Source organism: Macaca nemestrina, chromosome 19 (genome assembly GCF_043159975.1).
Source record: "Macaca nemestrina isolate mMacNem1 chromosome 19, mMacNem.hap1, whole genome shotgun sequence".
Lineage (NCBI taxonomy): Eukaryota > Metazoa > Chordata > Mammalia > Primates > Cercopithecidae > Macaca > Macaca nemestrina.
In genome coordinates this window covers 63,853,915-63,872,418 of record NC_092143.1, presented here as the reverse complement: position 1 = coordinate 63,872,418, position 18,504 = coordinate 63,853,915, and the positions used below count along the sequence as shown (strand labels likewise).

At 37.9% G+C, this 18,504-nt stretch overlaps 1 protein-coding gene across 2 annotated transcripts in view; it reads right to left on the bottom strand.

Moving 5' to 3' along the window:
• The window catches only part of LOC105465484 (cadherin 2), a 249,105-nt gene that overhangs the window by 142,761 nt on the left and 87,840 nt on the right, over positions 1-18,504 (bottom strand). The gene's annotated exons all lie outside the window — the stretch shown is intronic.

The following is an 18,504-nucleotide window of genomic DNA, read 5'->3' as shown; positions in this document are numbered from 1 at the left end:
CAGAGGAACTACCCTCCTCATTTTGAAGTCTCTCTATAATAGTAATCCCATGTTTTCTTTCATTCCAACTTTCAAGTACCCAGAACCAACAGACTTGGTGACAACCAACTCACCTCAACATTGCTTTCCAGGGTACCTTAGCCTTTTTCAGGTGGATTACCTTAAACATTCCTCCCTCAGATCTTAAAAATAAAAGAGAACATTTATTATCTCATCTATATATTATCAGGATGCAGTCCTTGGGCTTTCCCGGACTTGTTTGATACCTGTGTTATGAGCACACACTGAGAGAACTAGCTGCCCCACTAGAATGCGGGACACATTAAGGCGTCTACCATATTTTATGTGGGAGATCTCCATCTGAGCTGCACTCAGAGCTGACACTGCAACTTTTCTGAAGGCATCTTGAGAAATGGTTGCCTAACCTTCCACCCCATCAGAAACTCCCCTCAAGGTACCATTTCCCTGGGAATGCTATAAAAATGTAATACAAGTAGCTCCTCCCACCACCCCCCAATCAAAATACTGTGATAAAGTGGAAGTTCACTTTAAGGCCTCCAGTGTATCAACATCCACAAGAAGTCTGTAGTAGGCAGAGGCAAATAACCAGACTAGTAAACACGGCAACTAACCAGACAGTTAATCCAATCTTCATAGAATCATAGATAGGGTGAAAATTGGGATGTGATTTGGGAACATGGCTTAGAAGAGAGCTGGAATTTTGTAGGTCAAGAAAACTTATGCTAAACTTACAATCACACTACCCTGTCTATAGAAGGAAATTTACCAAGAGTAAAAGTTGCATAGAAAGTATAGTATTTTCAACTACTGTTACTCCATCTTACAAGTTCAACTACAACTACCACCTTTGTAATTTGTAAAGTGCTTTCATAGTTATTATCTCATCTGAACCATATCACAACCCTATGAGATAGGTATAATTATCCCTGTTTTAGTTGCTAAGGCTTGGAAAAGTACTTGCTAAGGAGCAGAGGTGGGATTTGCACTGGGGTGTCACTGATTCCAAATCAGATGCTCTCATTCCATGGTACCAGGTTGTCTCCTGTAGCATGAGACTATAATCGACCAACACAAAAAGGAGAAAGGGACAGGATGTCAAGCAAACTGCCCAGCTAATGCATCTGAGAAAAGAATACATACAGCTAGCCTGTCCTCCATTCCTGAGCTGGACGCTTCACTAGACCAGACGACAAAGCCTTCTGGAATACCTACTGTGAGTGGGGCACTGTGAAGGCAGTAAGCCCACTCCCAGCCCTCACAGAGCTCATGGTGTAACTGGGGACAACACAGTGTAAACAAGTAGTTAAACGTCACAAGATAAATGTGGGGGACAAAAACAGGTAGTAGGGCAGCATGCCAGGAAATGGTAAACAGCACACCATGTCACACCACAAATCACGAGCAATCCATCAGTGGTTGGATTCAAATTAAATTACAATTCGATTTTACTTATTATTCAGGAGACATTCTGTTTTTCAATTATTTTTTCTCCTCCACATTAGCCCACCCATTTTAAAGCCCCAAGCATGGATATGATTTCGTGCCAATAATTTGGAGATAATGATTTGTGTCTCAGTTCTGCCTGCATGGATCTCCTTCTGATAATATGGGGAGAAAATGATGTGTATCGCCCCTCTTTTCAGACTGTAGCCTTGGGGATTTTATTCTTTGTGGGGGCAGGGTCTTAGCTTTTCTGACAGATTTAGGAAACAGGAGGACAGGCATCCAGAACTGAACAAATCTGTCAAACTCATTTTCTTTCACAGTTTTCTCCCAATTTTTGCTCCCTCCCTTTCTCTCTCTCTTTCCCCTTCTTTTGAGTAAGAGGAAGAGTTGGGAAAATACGTATGTGCCGGTTCCTAATAAGTGCTGCTGAGCAAAAATGCAGGTACGTACTAGTCAGAAGGTCACTCTCTGCTCCTTGGAGATGAAGCAGGAAGTCAAGCAGGAAAAGCGTAAGTGAATGCAGGGAGTAGAGAAGGCTAGTGGGAGGGACACTCTGCCCATAACTGTCACACCATCATCAAAGCACCGAGCACAGGAGGCCGATCTTTACCTTCCCAGGACTGCACAAGTCTGACCTTCTCTCCCTTCCTCCATTTCTCATCTCCCCATTAGCCAGAAAGCAGGAAAGAATTAAACCTATTTTATTGCTAAATAATTAACAAACTACTGGCATTCTGACAAGTTGGCATGCATTTTCTTAATCAGCAACCCAGTAATTTTGTTTCTAAGCTACTTAAGATAAATACTGTCACTTAAGTATTCTAGATGAGCCTATGTCCACTATCCATTTCCTTGCAGTAGCTTGAGTAATGCTTTCTCTCCCTTTGAGCTTCCTTCTAGGCCAAGTTTGGTTTCTTTTCACACTTACGGATTACACTATTAACCCTAAAGGTGGCAATAATATGCCTAGGATAGTGCCATTAGAAAAAAATGACTAGGTTTATGAGACTTTTAATGATACAATTACTCTTCGAAGATCCTAGGAACTCAACTTACAATAGAGATAATGACATTGCTCTTGATAAGGTCACCAATGATAGCTTAAGCCTAATCGCTAAAGTCCATGATTCTAAAGAATTCTTGTCAAAACATAGCAATGTTTGACAGAGAATCACTTATTCTCTCTGCCTTGAAACTCCCTCTCCCCATGCACCTTGGCCCCAACTATCAGGTTCTCTCATTCTCTCCTTCTCCTCTCCCATTTTCGTGCCTTTTCCTTATCAGACTCTTTTACCTCTCTCTTGGGTAGAGGTGTGCTCCTAGGCGCCCTGGTTGAATTTTCTTTATATGCTATAAAAAGTCCTTTCCTAATTACCTACCTGTCTCCAACACTAGCCTTATGTGACCGCCATACCACATGCCTTCCAGCTTCTAAGCAGTGCTGTGCTTGTTGCACTGGAGCGCCTGTATTCACGCGGCTCTGTCTTTCCTCTTCAGTGCCTCCTATCCCCCTCGACACAGGCCTACTCAACCTGGAAGATCCCACCTGGCACAGTTCTTCTCTGTCCTTTTCCTTACCACCATCTGTAATCATGCACTTGTTAACTATCCATCCCACTAGTTCCTTCAGGTCACGGACTCTGTTAAACACTTGTTAAACACTGTTACCCTCTATAATGTAGCAAGTAGCCAATTAAGAGTTCTGAATAATAAAGTAGGTTAGAACATCATGTCCAAATAATAGAGACTAAAAACCCACGAACAATTTTCCATACAACTTTTACATAAAACACAGGAAGGCTTTCTGAGCTTTATGATGTATTTACTATTCCAATGCTTTATTCTTCAAACAAAAGTAATCAACAAAATAACCTCAAATAGTTGTTTATACACAAAGCAATAATTTCTGCTTCACACAAACAGTAGCATTTGAACATAAGAGTGACAACATATATTCAAAATAAAAATCCATCAATGTTCAAAAGTATATAAACCTTAGTTGGAGTCATGGGTTACATACATGCCTTTATGTGTATGTGTAGATCTATATACACACATATATACTCACATATACTCACCTAGCATCCCTATTACTGTCTTAGCTGTCAGAATATCAACTGTCAATAATGTCACATAAATTACACAGACGGTGGCACAGAATGCTTTTTTCCAAAATATAATCATTTGATAGATGCACATAATACAGAGGATACTGCAAGAATACCAATGAGAATCATCATGCCAGTAATTTGGATTACATTTCCTTCAGTTCTCTAGTGTAAACAAATCTTCTTCCAAATAGCCCTATTAGTAAACGAAATATTTACTACATCGATAAATTTGCCAAAAAATTTACCGGCCCAACATGTTTTCAATGTAGAGAAGTTCATTTCACAAGGTGTTTATTTCATGTCCATTGTTGAGGTTCACATACAATGAGGGCCTTTAAAAAGCTTAACAGGCTCAAGTTCTAATGACATTTTCTGAGTTTTTATTTTTAAAAAATCAATATAAAGATAGGATCTCTTAGTTGATTGGTTTTTTTTTCCTTGAAAATTGTAAATCAAGCCCTGAAGATACAGAAAATAAAGACACTATTTTAAATTCTGCTTTTAAAACTGTCCCTCACAATGAGTCTTTACATTTTTACATCTCTTAAGGTGGGGGGAAGAGTGTCACTAAAAGGGTGACCTTGAGCCCTCTTAGCTCACTAAAGGCAGATGACAGAATCTACTCTGCTGAAACTGTAAAGATGATGATGTATGAGAAGCATTTGGACTGGTACCAGGTAAACAGATACGTTAAACACATCTATTGAACGGACAAACTAATGAAGCTACTAGTGGGGGTGTTACAGGCTCTGGAGTGAGAGAATCTGGGTTCAAAATCAGTTTGATATTCTACTAGCCATGTGACCTTGGGAGGCATTTACTTAATACATCTGAGGTTCACTAGCCTTATCTGCAAAAAAGGGTTAACCAGACGACCTTGCTCCTGGGGTTGCTCCAAGATTCGATGAAATAATGCATACAAAGAGCCCAACATGTGTTTAGCCATTCATTATCTTGTTGTTTACATTGTATTAATTTCATTAGCATGTCAGAGGTGGTGGGAAGCAGGAAGATTTGCCCAAAAAGTTCTGAGAGACTACAAATTCTCTGCAAGAATTTTTAAAATTAATTTTGGTTTTTATTCATATAATACTTTTTGAAGTTAACAAGAATACTTAATGACAACTTGTATTTACATGAACAAAGAGGTACAAAGCAGTCATGTAAAGGTGAACCTAATATATGGATGATACTCACTTCTCAAGCAAAGATCAAATGAGGCCATTCTGTGCTGTATGAAGACCTTAGCTAGTTTGAATAAGGAAAGCAGTGAGGAAGTCAACTGTCATGACACATGCTTACATGAGAATGCTAAAGCCACCAGCATAATTGTGCAATGTTATTTTTAATAAAACATTACTATCCACGACATTAAATTAATTATCTAATTCCAGTTTAAACTGGTCTTTAGTTTTTGTTTTGTATTTTCAGTAGAGATGGGTTTCACCATGTTAGTCAGGCTGGTTTTGAACTCCTGACCTCAAGTGATCCCCCCGCCTAGGCCTCCCAAAGTGCTAGGATTACAGGCATGAGCCACCACACCCGCATGGGTCTTTAGTTTTTTTGGGTGTGTTTAATTATTTTGCTTTTAAAACTATATAAGCCATATATAATAGTAAAGGTTTAACTAGTTTTGTATGTTACATGTTTATAATTATCGTAATATAATTTAACTCCTAACTAAAGGAGGCCCTTTTCATTTATCAAGCTTGAGAAACATTGTTTTCAGGAAATGTGTGGATTATCAGATCTCTCATAAAATTATAACTAAATAAAATAACTCTGCAAATCTGTGATAGATGGAAAAGCAAAAGAGTATGAAAATTAAATGCTATAATGCATAGGAAGTACTCTATATAGTAGCTGTCACTTGCCTTGATAAAAATTTGCCTTTATCATTAGCATATCTTAATCATCAGTCGTCATCAACTATGGAAGCACCTATTCATCTTCTATTTTAGTACCAGGGTGGAAAAGTGGGTACTAAACAGTTTTCATCAAATAGCCAAATTGGTAATAAATGTTAATTTTGCCCTTCCTATTTTAAATAGTTACTGTTGTCTGGAACACTGGCCACACTGCTTGCTGTTTTAAGCCTACTAAAACTGCTAAAAGCCAACTAGTGAGTAATGGTATAGTATTCTGCTTGTTTACAATCAGAAGTTTATAAGCAGAAATCATAATCTTTGGAGTCAACAGCCAAAGAATGAATTACATCAAAGATTAACAGAATCTCCTAAACGAACAACATGAAAATTTACAAAGGAAGATGTTATCGGATCAGAAATTAAAATAAGACTGAAAGAAATTCTTTAATAAGAAAAATCATCACTGCAAGAACATTCAAACATTCCTGCATATATTAGACCAAGGCATCTGTCAGTGTGGTCTGAAATCCCAGAAATATCATCGTTTTTTAACACTAGAAGTCCTCCAAAATAGAGGACTAAGCAGAAAAAATAAAAACAAATTGCAAAACATTTATCCTATTCCCAAAGAAAAGAAATAGTGAGGGCCAGGCTCTGTGGCTCACTCCTGTAATCCCACCAGTTTGGGAGGCTGAGGCGGGCGGAACAATTGAGGTCAGGATTTTGAGAGCAGCCTGGCTAGCATGGTGAAACTCCGTCTCTACCAAAAATACAAAAATTAGCCAGGTCTGGCAGTGTGTGTCTACAGTCCCAGCTACTCAGGAGGCTGAGGCAGGAGAATTGCTTGAACCCGTGATGTGGAGGCTGCCCTGAGCTGAGACTGCACCACTGCACTCTAGCCTGGGTGACAGAGTGAGACCCTGTCTCAAAAAACACAAAAAACAAAAAACAAAAAACAAAAAAAAAAAAAACAAGAAAAAGAAAAGGAAAATTGAACATCATTAACATTTATTCTTCTTCCATTAAAATGGAAGCTTTGCAAAATTCTGGATACCAAATCAAATCTGTGGCCACTGCAAAAGGACATGTTTTTACCACAGCTTTATCAACATCAAAGTTGGACATAAACTTTGTATCAAAAGACATCCCTCCCACAGAATATATTCTGATTATTTGTAAAATGTCCTTCATGCAGGACAGATTACATTCCTTTTGCATTTCTGCTTGTCATGAAAATGAAGTTCAAAGCTAAAATTTTAGAGTATGCTTCTGAAGATACATTCTGTGTCTCAGAACTCTCTAGGTTAACTGACAGGATTCTCCAGCGCTGAGAGAACCCAGATCAGCTGTTGACCTTCTGGAACTGTGCAAACACTGTATGATTTAATATATATAAGCAAAGTAGTGATGTACACATGTAAATGAAAATGGAGATTCATTAACCTCAATGTCTTGAGAAAAATAATAGGATATCTGAACTTCAGCAATGGGAAAGGTAGAGTGTTGGGGAGGAACTTAACTAAAGATGGATTAAGACAGCGGAGACTATAGTTGGTGACCATTAGGATACTGAGGCAATGGAGGGCAATGACGCTATTTCTGACGTCAGGACAAAGTACCAACTCCTAACAGTGGCAGTGTTAGCCCTTCCTGACCTTGCCTGCCTGCCTGCCTGCCTCACCTCCCTCATATTTGATATTCCAGCTATACTGAATTCTCCCTCCCAATACAGTGCTCCTCCAAGCACCTAGGCATTTGCACGTTTAATTTTTTTTTTTCCTGAAATACCCTTCTCTAGCTGAAAAACTTCTACTTACCTTTTAAGACCCTAACATGTCCACACAATAACAGTTTTCTATACTCTTCCCCCCAGCAGTTTAACCCCCGTCATTTATGCAGTCAAAGTATGCTTCTCAGTCTTCTACTGTCAGCATGCTTATTTCACATTTGGTTGAATAATCAAATTCGTGATAACTTAGAAAGGGACTTCTCCTCCGGACATTAATAACCCATTCCTCCACACACTTATCAGAGTAGAGCCTACCTTGAACTGCCATTATTTGCTTATCGTGTTTTAATAATGGGCTTTTGGTTCCTTAAGTCTTCAGAAATGTTTCTTATTTAACTCTGTCCCTAGCAACTTAGTAAATCCTCAACAAATATTTGCTCAATAAAATCGTAAAATCATCTAATATTTAGCTATCTAAATTGTCTACAATTCCAACCTATGCTTAGCATCATTTCTCAAGATAAAGCTGTGGTAAAACATAATTCCTCTCATCAACATCCATGAATGGGTTAATGAATACGTGTTTTTTCTCACCCTCCCTTCAGATTACAAAAACCCTTGCTCTCTAAACATTATTTTTCTATTGCTTTCTTTAATCTCTCTATTAATTCTTAGGATGCAATACATGCAGAAGGTAGTATTTTACAATAGAGCACAGCTAAAGTTTACATGACTTTCAATCCTGTGTGGATCTGAGTCCTGTCTAGAAACAATCAGAATACATATTCAACTGTATTTGGGTCTCTCCAATTATTTGTTATTCTATAGCTAAGTGCCTTCCCTTGATGCAAATTATTCTGCTTTTTAAGAGGTCACAGTTTTGTTTCATAATCCCACTGAATGAAAATCTTTTCCTTTGCAGGATAAATTTATTTTAAAACAAAACCAAGGCAAAGCAAAAATTGATGTTGCGGTTAATGTTTTAAGGAGTAAAGATTCTCAATTCCAGTTCTGCTATCAAATCAGAGGCAAGCCAACAAACCCCTGAGAAGGGGAGAGCCTTGTTAAGCAGGACACTGTCCTAAAACCACAGATCTGCATCGTCATGGTAATGCCCTATGATGGACACTTTGTTCTCGCACGTTTAGCAGGTCACTGCTTTTAAAGGTAAATTCCACCCCCAACTCAGAAAACATGTGTCATGTGACCATAGGGCCTTAACTGATTTTTTTAGAACTGGCCCATTATTTTATGAGCAATTTTTTAAAGCAGCAAAATATAATTTTAGCAAGTGGAAACATGAGGCCAGAAAAACGTCTTCTTACATTTAACACATGAATTGAAATTCTCCAGAAGAGCATTACTAGAGTATGATCCAGAGACCCTGAGGAGCTTTCAGTGACTAATGAGAGGTTCCTCAGGAAGAGGACACAGCGCTGATACTCAAAAGAGAAACAGAAATGTGCTGGTAATTAATTTACCTGAAGGTGGAGGAAAGACAAGATCCTGAGGGCAAAGCAAAAACTAAAATGACACTGGCTTTAAGGGCAAAGAGAGAATTAGCAATAAAGAGGAAGGTCACTACCTGTGAAATCCAACACAAGCCCGAGGCCTCCCAGCAATGATCTGAAAACCACGAATAACACCAGAATTCAGAAATCTGTGCTTTCACTTCCTGTTTAATAAGGCAACTGGAAAGAACCTCTATTTCCATTCAAAATGAAATTAAAATTCCACAGAAATTATGTTAAAACACAAGTTTACAGTTCCAATGGGTTTCTGCCATAAAGCTGCCTTGCTTAGTTTCTAAATTTTGAGGTTGTGAGATGACAGCACCCACATTTAATAACTAGGTCTTTCAAAAATTAGCAAAGCATAAGACAACAGAAAAAGAAATACTTAAAAAAACCTGAAACCTTTGATTATCAAAAAATGCTGAAACAAATTACCATAAATCTTAACAGAGTTTAAATTTATTTTGTTTGTATACTGCTTACAGCTTATTTGTGAAATCATGCTCATGCTAAGATTTAAACAAATGACCAACCTAATTTAAGAATGATACAGTAAACTGGGAAAGATGCAATACTCGTTCACTCAATCAGCTACTATTACTGAGCACCGCGGATCCTCAGTTAATATTCCACCTTCACAATACAATCCTGTGAACGGCTTGTAATACAAAGAAAAATATTTAACACAACTGAAAAAGGCCCATTCCTCTGCTTATACCAGATTTCCTGTAATGTACAGATTTCCTATCAACTTAGCACCTATTAACTACTGGAGAGCATAGTTGTGCCAGAGTCAGCACCTTTCCTTCCATCTTGAAAGTCTTCTCTGCCCAGAAGCAAGCAGCCCACTGAGCACCCAGCTACAGGATCAAGAGTAAATGATTAAACTCTTGGCCTTGGCTTCCTCATCTGAGAAGAGGCTGCTGTGACGCTCAACCATAAGCAAAGGACCTCGCATGACTCCCTGTACACCACAGGAATTAGTTACACAGAGTCTCATCATTCAAGATACAGCCCAAGATGCTATTCATTCACCTAGGTCAGGATAAGCTCTCCTTTTCTGGATTTTTTAACTCTTAACAGTTTAGCGTATCACTGCTTTTTGAAATTGTTTACTTATGTTAGTGTTCTCCCTAGCTGTACTTCATACCAGTTAGGGCAGATCCCATCATATACACTGAAGCACTTCCTAAAGTACTAGTCAAAATAACTGTCCATTAATTCATTTATCCTTGAAAGCCTGAGAAAATCCATTTTTTAAAAAATAGACGACTGAAAGCTAGAAAGAACAACTTTTAGAAAATGTTTTAAAAGTATCAGAAACTCCCCTACAAACAGGATACTTTAAAAGTCTTTTACAAACTAGCTGTAATATTTTATCTGAAAATATTTAGCAAGTCATGATATTATAAATCTATTTCTCGGACATCCAAAAAAAGTAAATTTTGCCATATATAAATCAAATACATAATTAATTGTATTATTTCACTTAAGTGTAACAATGCTTCATGGATAAAATACCATCTGGCTTCAGGACTGTCTACAAGACTTCCCTGAATAATGACGATGTTGCATTTATAAAATTGACCCTTTCTTATGCTACAGCATTATCATAAGTTGACAATGGTTTAATGCTTAGCTCAGAGGCTGCTGAGCTTCATATATAAGTTAGCATTAAGGTAATAAAATATATGTGAATAATGCTTATCAAAGGTTACACATTTTGGAACAGGGTATTACATCTGATCAAATTATATAACATAAGCCGGCAAGGAAGGAAGGAGTTTAGCATTTTCCTCTTTGTCATCTTTTGAATACCATCTTTTTCAGTGTCAGCTCTTCAAGTCACATAATCAAGTCCAGGTTGAAGTTCATAGTCTTGTAAAATCTTGCTATAAACTACTGAGAATCTTTTTGTGAAAAAAATGACTGATCTAATATTTTCTTGCTATAAGGATCACAGTCAATTTAGGATTTCTAAAAAGTGTTTAAATTGACAACAGCCTGTACTCCCACCATTTTGGGAAGCAGAGGCAGGAGGACTGCTTGAGCCCAGGAGTTAGGGACCAGCCTGGGAAATATAAGGAGACTCTTGTCTCTAAAAAAAAAAAAAAAAAAAAAAAATTAAACGATTAGCTGAGTGTAGTGGCTCACACTTACATTCCCAGTAACTCTGGAGGCTGAGGTGGGAGGATCACTTGAGCCCCAGAGACTGAGGCTGGAGTGAGCTATGATCACACGACTGCACTTCAGCCTGGCCAACAGAGCAAGACTCTAAATAAATAAATAATAGGGAACATAATACTTATAGGCATTGTTACATTTCTTCACTAGAGACACCATAACAAAGGTTGGCCAGCCTAACAAAAGTAGATCAAGTTCTTGAGTATATTTGCCACATCAGAGATTTTAATAGGCAACCCCCATCCAAAAATTAATTTATATTTTTTTCCTACAAACTGCTCAAAGATTCACAAAGCAATTCTTATCATCTCATTAATCCTATTTTATATTAGATCATAAAATGGTGCATTACACATGTTGTTTTATGACCACACAGCTGTTCCTTAAATAGTTGCTGCCTTAATTGAACTTGAGCTGTGGTTTCTTGAATATAATGAAAACATACTTTCAAAAAATGCATTATTTGGGAGACATGGAAAAAGAACAGGAAAATACTGTCAATACCCACAGAAAACAGTTAATATCATCTCTTAAGAAAAGTATTTCAGCACTGGTGGAAGGCTGGATTGCACCAACTAGAAGGTTCTTTCCCACCCTCCTGTGACAACAGGGTTAGGGTTTGCTGTCCTTCACAGTGAACGAAAGTAGCAGAGTTTAAAAATACCTTTTGATTATCCTAAAAGCAAGTAACAGTTGATGCCAACTGAGCAAAAAAGAATGTTAATATTCAATTTCCTGCCTATGGACTTCCTAGGGGAGAGACCTGGTAAAACATGCTCGTTGCTGTTGATCTGGTTGCAGAGCTATTCTTTCAATTAGCTACTGGAGACACAGACACTATAATTAAATAACCAAAGATAATACCCCCAAGAAACTCATTTTCAGCATCAGACCAAGACTGCAGTAGTACCTTGCCTGAATTTTGTATTTTATTGTCCCAGTCCACTCTATGCTGAAGATACTAATAGACAAATAGCCAAAAATCACTTGGAAAACAGAACTAAAAAGAAAATGAAAGGCTTTGATCCAATAGAAACATGGATAGCTGGACCACATTGGACTGAGTAGAAAACATCAAGAAAAAAATTGTTTAAAAAATCTTTAAAGTGCAATTTAATGAATTATTAAAATTTGAAAAAGACCTTAAATTAGGATCATTTTATGAATAAGGAAACTAACCTCCCAGAGGTATGTGACTTTTCTAAGGTCACAAAGCTAGTTACTTGCTGAATAAGAACTAGCATACAGATTTTTCTTATTTATATTCAGGCTAAGTTTAGTACACTAGTTCCCTATACCTTACGTAAGTTTTGTGTGAATATGCTCTTTCAATCATAACAGGTGTGATGGATTGTAAGGTCGACTGAAAACATACACACCCTATAGTTGACTGACTTCATGTTTGTCTGCTGAGGCAAATGGATATAGGACTAGTTAGCACCAGGCCAGGGCTGACAATCACTGCCCTAATCCAGTATTTTGAGAAAATACTACGGTGGCTTGTGAGCAACTCCTCACATTCACATTTTCTTATGAGGGTGGGCGGGTAAGTATTTTGATTTAATGAGTTCTACCTCTCTCTTTCTGAGCTCAGTGGACAGCAATTTTGCCGAGTTTAGAGAGCTGTGTCTAACTTGGTTCACATATAATCTGAAGTCTGTCCTGGGTAGCCAGTAAGCAAATCAGCCATGAAGACTTCTGTCTGACAAATTCAAATGAACAAACACCAACAGTACAACACTCGGTGACAGGAGCTGGCAAACACGGATCTGATTTATTTAATTCTCCGTATACCTATTAGCCTCTGAGCTTTTAGAAATAATCACTCAGGCAGTGCCTATCACTTTTATTTTGCCTGAGAACTCGCAAGCAATACTGAGGAAAAAATCCAACAGGGCAGAGCCTCCAAAAATGTCACTGAACTCTAACACAGCAGGGAAGGGAATTCCTTATTTGATGTTATTCTTTCTTTGCTGTTTTGTTTTTATGAGAAGATACAACAGTACAAAATAGTACAAAATAACAAGAACAGTTAAGAGTCACCACCATTTCAGGAGTTGCTTTTTTGTCTTCATCTGTGGTCAACCTTCTGAAAAATGGCCAGAGAATCTCCCTCTTTATCTGGTTTCTCCAAGTCACATAGCGGAAGAAAGCCAGTTTTAACACTATTTCCAAGAAAGGGAATAGTAATTGGAAGTAACATGCAGTACAAAATGAAAAAAAAAGGACACACACACACAAACACACACCCCCCCCCCCCCCCATAAAATATCAAAGTCCCAGCCTGCTCTTATCAGCTTATGGGCCAGCTAAACAACCGTTTCTTCCACTTTGACCTGTTCCTTCAACCTCAACCACCCAGCAAAACCCTAAAATTGGGATCAATACAGCAAAGCACGATCTCTCATTCAGATGCAGGAAGCTGAAAACTTTTGGGGGAAAATTGTGCTGTGCTTCTCCTCCTATCCATGACTTGAGTCCTAATCTGGTAACCAGTAACAATGAATTTTTTTAGGTGTCCTTGGTACAGCTCTTTCTCAATTCCCTCAGAGACTATTCTAGACCATCACTAGGCTCTGGACCAACAGGTGATTTATCTCCTGCTCTCCTGAAAAGATGAAGGCCACCAGCCCTGGTCAAAGCTGAATTCCCCACTCCACTCTTCTATCTAAAATATACTATATGTAGAGAGAGCCATACCCATCCCTAACTCTGAACTCCTCCTCCTGTTGGAGACTGACTTCCCAATTGAGTTCCTGACCCTGACTTCCTCTAGAGACATAGATTATCTTCAGTCCTTTCCATTTTTCCATTTTTCTCTTTAAACTTTCCTTGTACACAGCCATAAACTTAAAAAATGGTCATTCCTCCCACCACCGGCCTTCTCTTAGTGTTCTAAGCTCTATTAAGCAGTCTCTTTCTCGCTTTCTCTTACACTTACACAAACACACACTCTATCTCCTCCAACTCAAACATATTGAGAAAAGACACTTCCCTAGCTAGCAAGCACAGCACCGCAAGCACTGCATTCTACTTGTTCACCCGCTCCTCTGCACATGCATGGTTTTCCACCTCAGTATCCTCATTTCCACCCTGCCCCTCAAATCTTAACCGTCCAAGGCATCATTCCCATATCATGGCTCTTCTCATTCACCTTGTATGGTTGCAACCACTACCACATAGTATCAACAAACAACTCCCTACTGTTGACTGCTACATCTGCACCTTCTAGCCAAGACTTAACCTCCATCTTCAGAAAATCATGTTTAAATATCTACTTTGTACTGACTGACATTGTCATGTCCATAAGCATCTCAAAGTCACACTTCTGATGGAAATCTTCAACTTTGTTCTCAATCTGGTCCCATACTCTACATTCCTATTCTCAACCCTAGAGTCACAATAATCGTGGAATCCCTAGTGCATAACACTGTGTTTGGGACTTAGTAAGTACTTAATGTGCTCAATGAATGAAATGATTAATTACTTGCAATATTATAATTTCCTAAGTAATTAGTATTTAGGTCATGTGAACTAATCACATGATAGTCAATGTCACAGGACACAGGTTATTAACTACCACGGTACCCATCTTCTCTGAAGGAGAATAAAAATATTATCCATCTGGAATCATGCTCACCACTGTATTATAAACTTGACAGAATACAAGACCTTTGAGACTATGTTAATTTTCGCCTAACACAGGGAGAATGTCAACCTTCTAGCAGGCAGCAACAGTACAGCTAAATTCACTCTGGAACAACCTGGTTTGCAATTGAGAAGTTGATACAATTAAGAAAATGTGTTTATACTGTTCTAAAGAAGGGATTAATGGGGTTATTATACTATTTCATTATCCTAACGAAGTAGTTTCCAGTTTTATAACTACCCTATAGTCCTTTTCAACATTATAACTCCATAGTTCTTCGGTTATTGTTATGCTTAAACATTTCCTCTACTACATATAACTCTTTAAATCTCTTAGTCAAACTTTGCTAATTGCCTTATTTATTAAGTCTTCATTGTTTTTATGTAAAAGGTCCATTTATTTATCATTCAATCACACTACGGTCTCCCACTGAGAAAGGCTGTGTACCTAACAAAAATCTTCAGAGCATACTCAGGAAAAGAGCCTATTTCCTTCTGTGTGAGTCAGCATCACATCCTGTCAAAAATCAGGACCCTATGAGCTCTCTGGGGACACTGACCATGGTTCTAAATAGTATATGAATCTGGACAATTACAAATGTATGTTTTTGCTTTTTGCTCACACACAAGACACACTAGGGGCTTGCCTCTAGTTGAATGGCTTCTTGTTTTCACTCAGTTTCCAGCCTATGCTCTCATCTCATTAGAATTTCAGTATCCTCTGGTCTTGCAGAGTTCCCTTTACCTTCTTTTGTATCAGATAAAAGATGGTAATTTACGTCTAATTAACGGAACTGAGTCATAATGAGTTCTTTTCTCTTAGACAGCATTTGAATGTCCAAAATAACCAGAGAGATTGGGCTTTTTAGTCTTGCTCCAGTTTAAGGTTTTATAACACAATGCTCTCATTCAGGCCTCCTACTTTGCATACAGTCAGAGGGCTGGAGGTTATCCACATTGTGAAATTCTTTGGCTAGTTATGCCCAGAGTGACTGAATGGCAGGCAGGCTGAATTTAATATTTTCTGCTAAGCAGCTCTGTTGAGACAGCCAAGCTTACGATTGCATCCTTTTTATGTCTCTTACTTATACTTTGAAATGCTATCTTTTGCCAGTTGATGAATTTGATAGCATTCTTTATGAGATCAATTTCCTTGAGAAAGATCCAAAAGGCAGGATGAAAGACAAGTTTGATGAAAAGCACACAAAGGGCTGTGCATCTGTGTGAAGAGAAGCATGATAAAGCATAAAGCAGTTCTCCCCACACCATGATGAGGGACAAAGACGTAAACACAACAAGCCCGCCTAACGAAAGCAAAAGCACATGTTCTAACGGGAGCAGTAACCAGGTCAAAATACTCGAAGCATCTTCTTCCTCTCTTATGCCAGAGCACTTTAAAATGCCCTCTATACGTGACGGCATGCCAACACAAACAAACCGCAGGGGCTGAACTCCACTGGCATCCTGCCGTCCTGAAATGACACCAGTTAGATACACTGGGTTTTTACTCCTGGGACGGTCTTCAACCAAGCTTTTTATTACATTGGGTTAAGAAGAAAAAAAAAAAATCCTTCTCTCTACACTTCAAAATTCAAATATGTATTCCTTTGATAGGATATTGTTATATTAAAAATACTGTGGCAATATCACTTGTCATCATGTTCTACTGACACACATATTCACCTCTGCTCCAAACTTCACAGGCTCAGCCACTCAAAGGAAGAAAAAAAACAAAAACAAAACAAAACAAAAGAATGAATGAAAATAAAAAACAAAAAATAAGGCTGACCAAACTTTCATGATGGGAGCCCTGGGACTGGGAAATTATAGCTGTATTATAAAGGACAGGCAAACCACACTACAGATACTCAGGTTTTTACTCTCTCCCGCCTCATTTTTTTTCTCCCCCTCAAAGAGGGAGTGAATGTGAAATTTACACAGACAAGCTCAATAGATACACTTGATTTGTCAAATGGAAAGATGACCCTTCAGTAACTAGGCTGCTTGGTGAAAATATTAAACCAGACAGTAAGTCAGAGAAAATTAAATACTACCTTGATTAATTAGGCTTAATGGGTGAGAAGCAACTAATTTATAACATTACACTGACAAAAATAGGTTAAAGAAAAAGGAGGCTGTTTCACATCAGATTAAAGTATAATTTCTTTTTCTTTTTCTACTTTTCTTGGGGAAGGAATATATTGATACTCATTAAGTCAACTACATTTTTGAATGTAGTTGACTTATATAAGTTGATATAAACAAAAATCACCGTAGACACAGTCTTTGCCCCTTGAGACTCAAAATCTAACGTGAAAAATAAAACATACGTAAGCCCTGAACATGCAAATGAGTTTTAATGTTAATTTATCAATCTGACACTTGAACCTTAATTTTTTTCATTCAAATTAAATCGAAAATCATTTGGATATCTCCAAGTTAGCTCAGATACCCTTTCTAAATTAGAGCAGAGTGAATTAACAGCACAAGGAACCTTGCAATCCTGCCTTTCAGCCTCATGTGCTTGAAGGCTTTCAGACCCTTAAGGTGATGGGGAGGAAATGTCCTGGGGAGTATGTAAGTCTGTCCCAGAGGCATCTGGTGAGCTAGGCACCTCCCAAAGGAAGCAGACAGAGGAAGAGGGTTTCTAGCACAGACAGCACCTGCAGGGGTTTGAAAGGGTTCCTAAGGGGGCGGGCATGTTCCCTGACAACCACCTTACAGCAAGTCAAGTGTTTCTAAACTGGGGGCCTTCTATGCAGAGCAAAAGATAGCCACCATACAAAGAAGCCAAAGTGTGAAATGAGTGGAGGCAGATATTGCATATCAGGAGACAAAATACAAATTCTACGCTGGGTGTCAGAAAAAGACTACAGTGCCAATTCAAGGGGAAACAAACCTGACTTGAAAAAATATTAATATCTAGATTATTACACTTTAGTATAATTTACAAAATAGCGATTCTTAAAGAGCTTTGGAAACAAAAGCCTATACACTGTGACTTAGTTTCATTCATTTGCTCTTTCTCATAACTGAATAGAAGTAGAACAGAAAAGAGGAGGAACAGAGCTCATCAGGAGTACATCTCCTTTACATGTCATTCAACCCTAGCACACTGGAAAAGCCTGCTTATAATAAAGAACCTCATAATATAGAAACCTCATGAAAACCTAAACGCCAAACCTAGATCTTTGATTCTCTACCAGATGAGGACACCATCAAATGATAATTTTCTAGAAAAAAGATTTTAGCACCTCAAATAAAAGAGTGATAAACACAACGAAATTCTTTCTATATAATAACTACAACAGAAAAACAATATTCAGTCACAACTTACAATAACCAATCACATATATTTCCTCACATTATAATTATAAAATCTTCACATTTTAATCACTATAATCAGTAGCATTTCCTAGAAGGAAAATTTTTAAAGGGTTATTATGCCTTACTATACATATGGGTTATCTAATTTCCATACTTTTTTTTTTCACCAAAAAATTGCATATAAATTGATAGTCTGTAAATAGAGTTATACTTTAAATGTCCTTGAATTATTTAAGTAATTTAAAGAAATTTCAATTGCAATTTTGTTCAAGTCCAATAATCTTTTCTAGAGCAAATGGTTATATCTAATTTATGCATTTCCTAATTGGTCCAATCTGTAACGGGTTTTCTTAAAACAAGATTAAAGAAAGTAAAGTTAGCCAAATTCATAATTAGTACTCTTTACCAGGTCTTATCCCAAGAGATGCACTTAGCAACAAATATTTAATGGACACCTGCTACCCTGCTACCTGTAGGTATGTGAACAGTGCCAGGAATACAGAGGTAAACAGGACAGAGCCCGATGCCTGTCCTGATAGAGCTCTCCACACTTCAGATCCATGTTCAGCTGACAGAACCTTTCACATCCACTGTGAATTATGCTCTTATAAACTGTTTTATTACCTCCTTAGTAAATCTTTGAGGTTTAATTGATG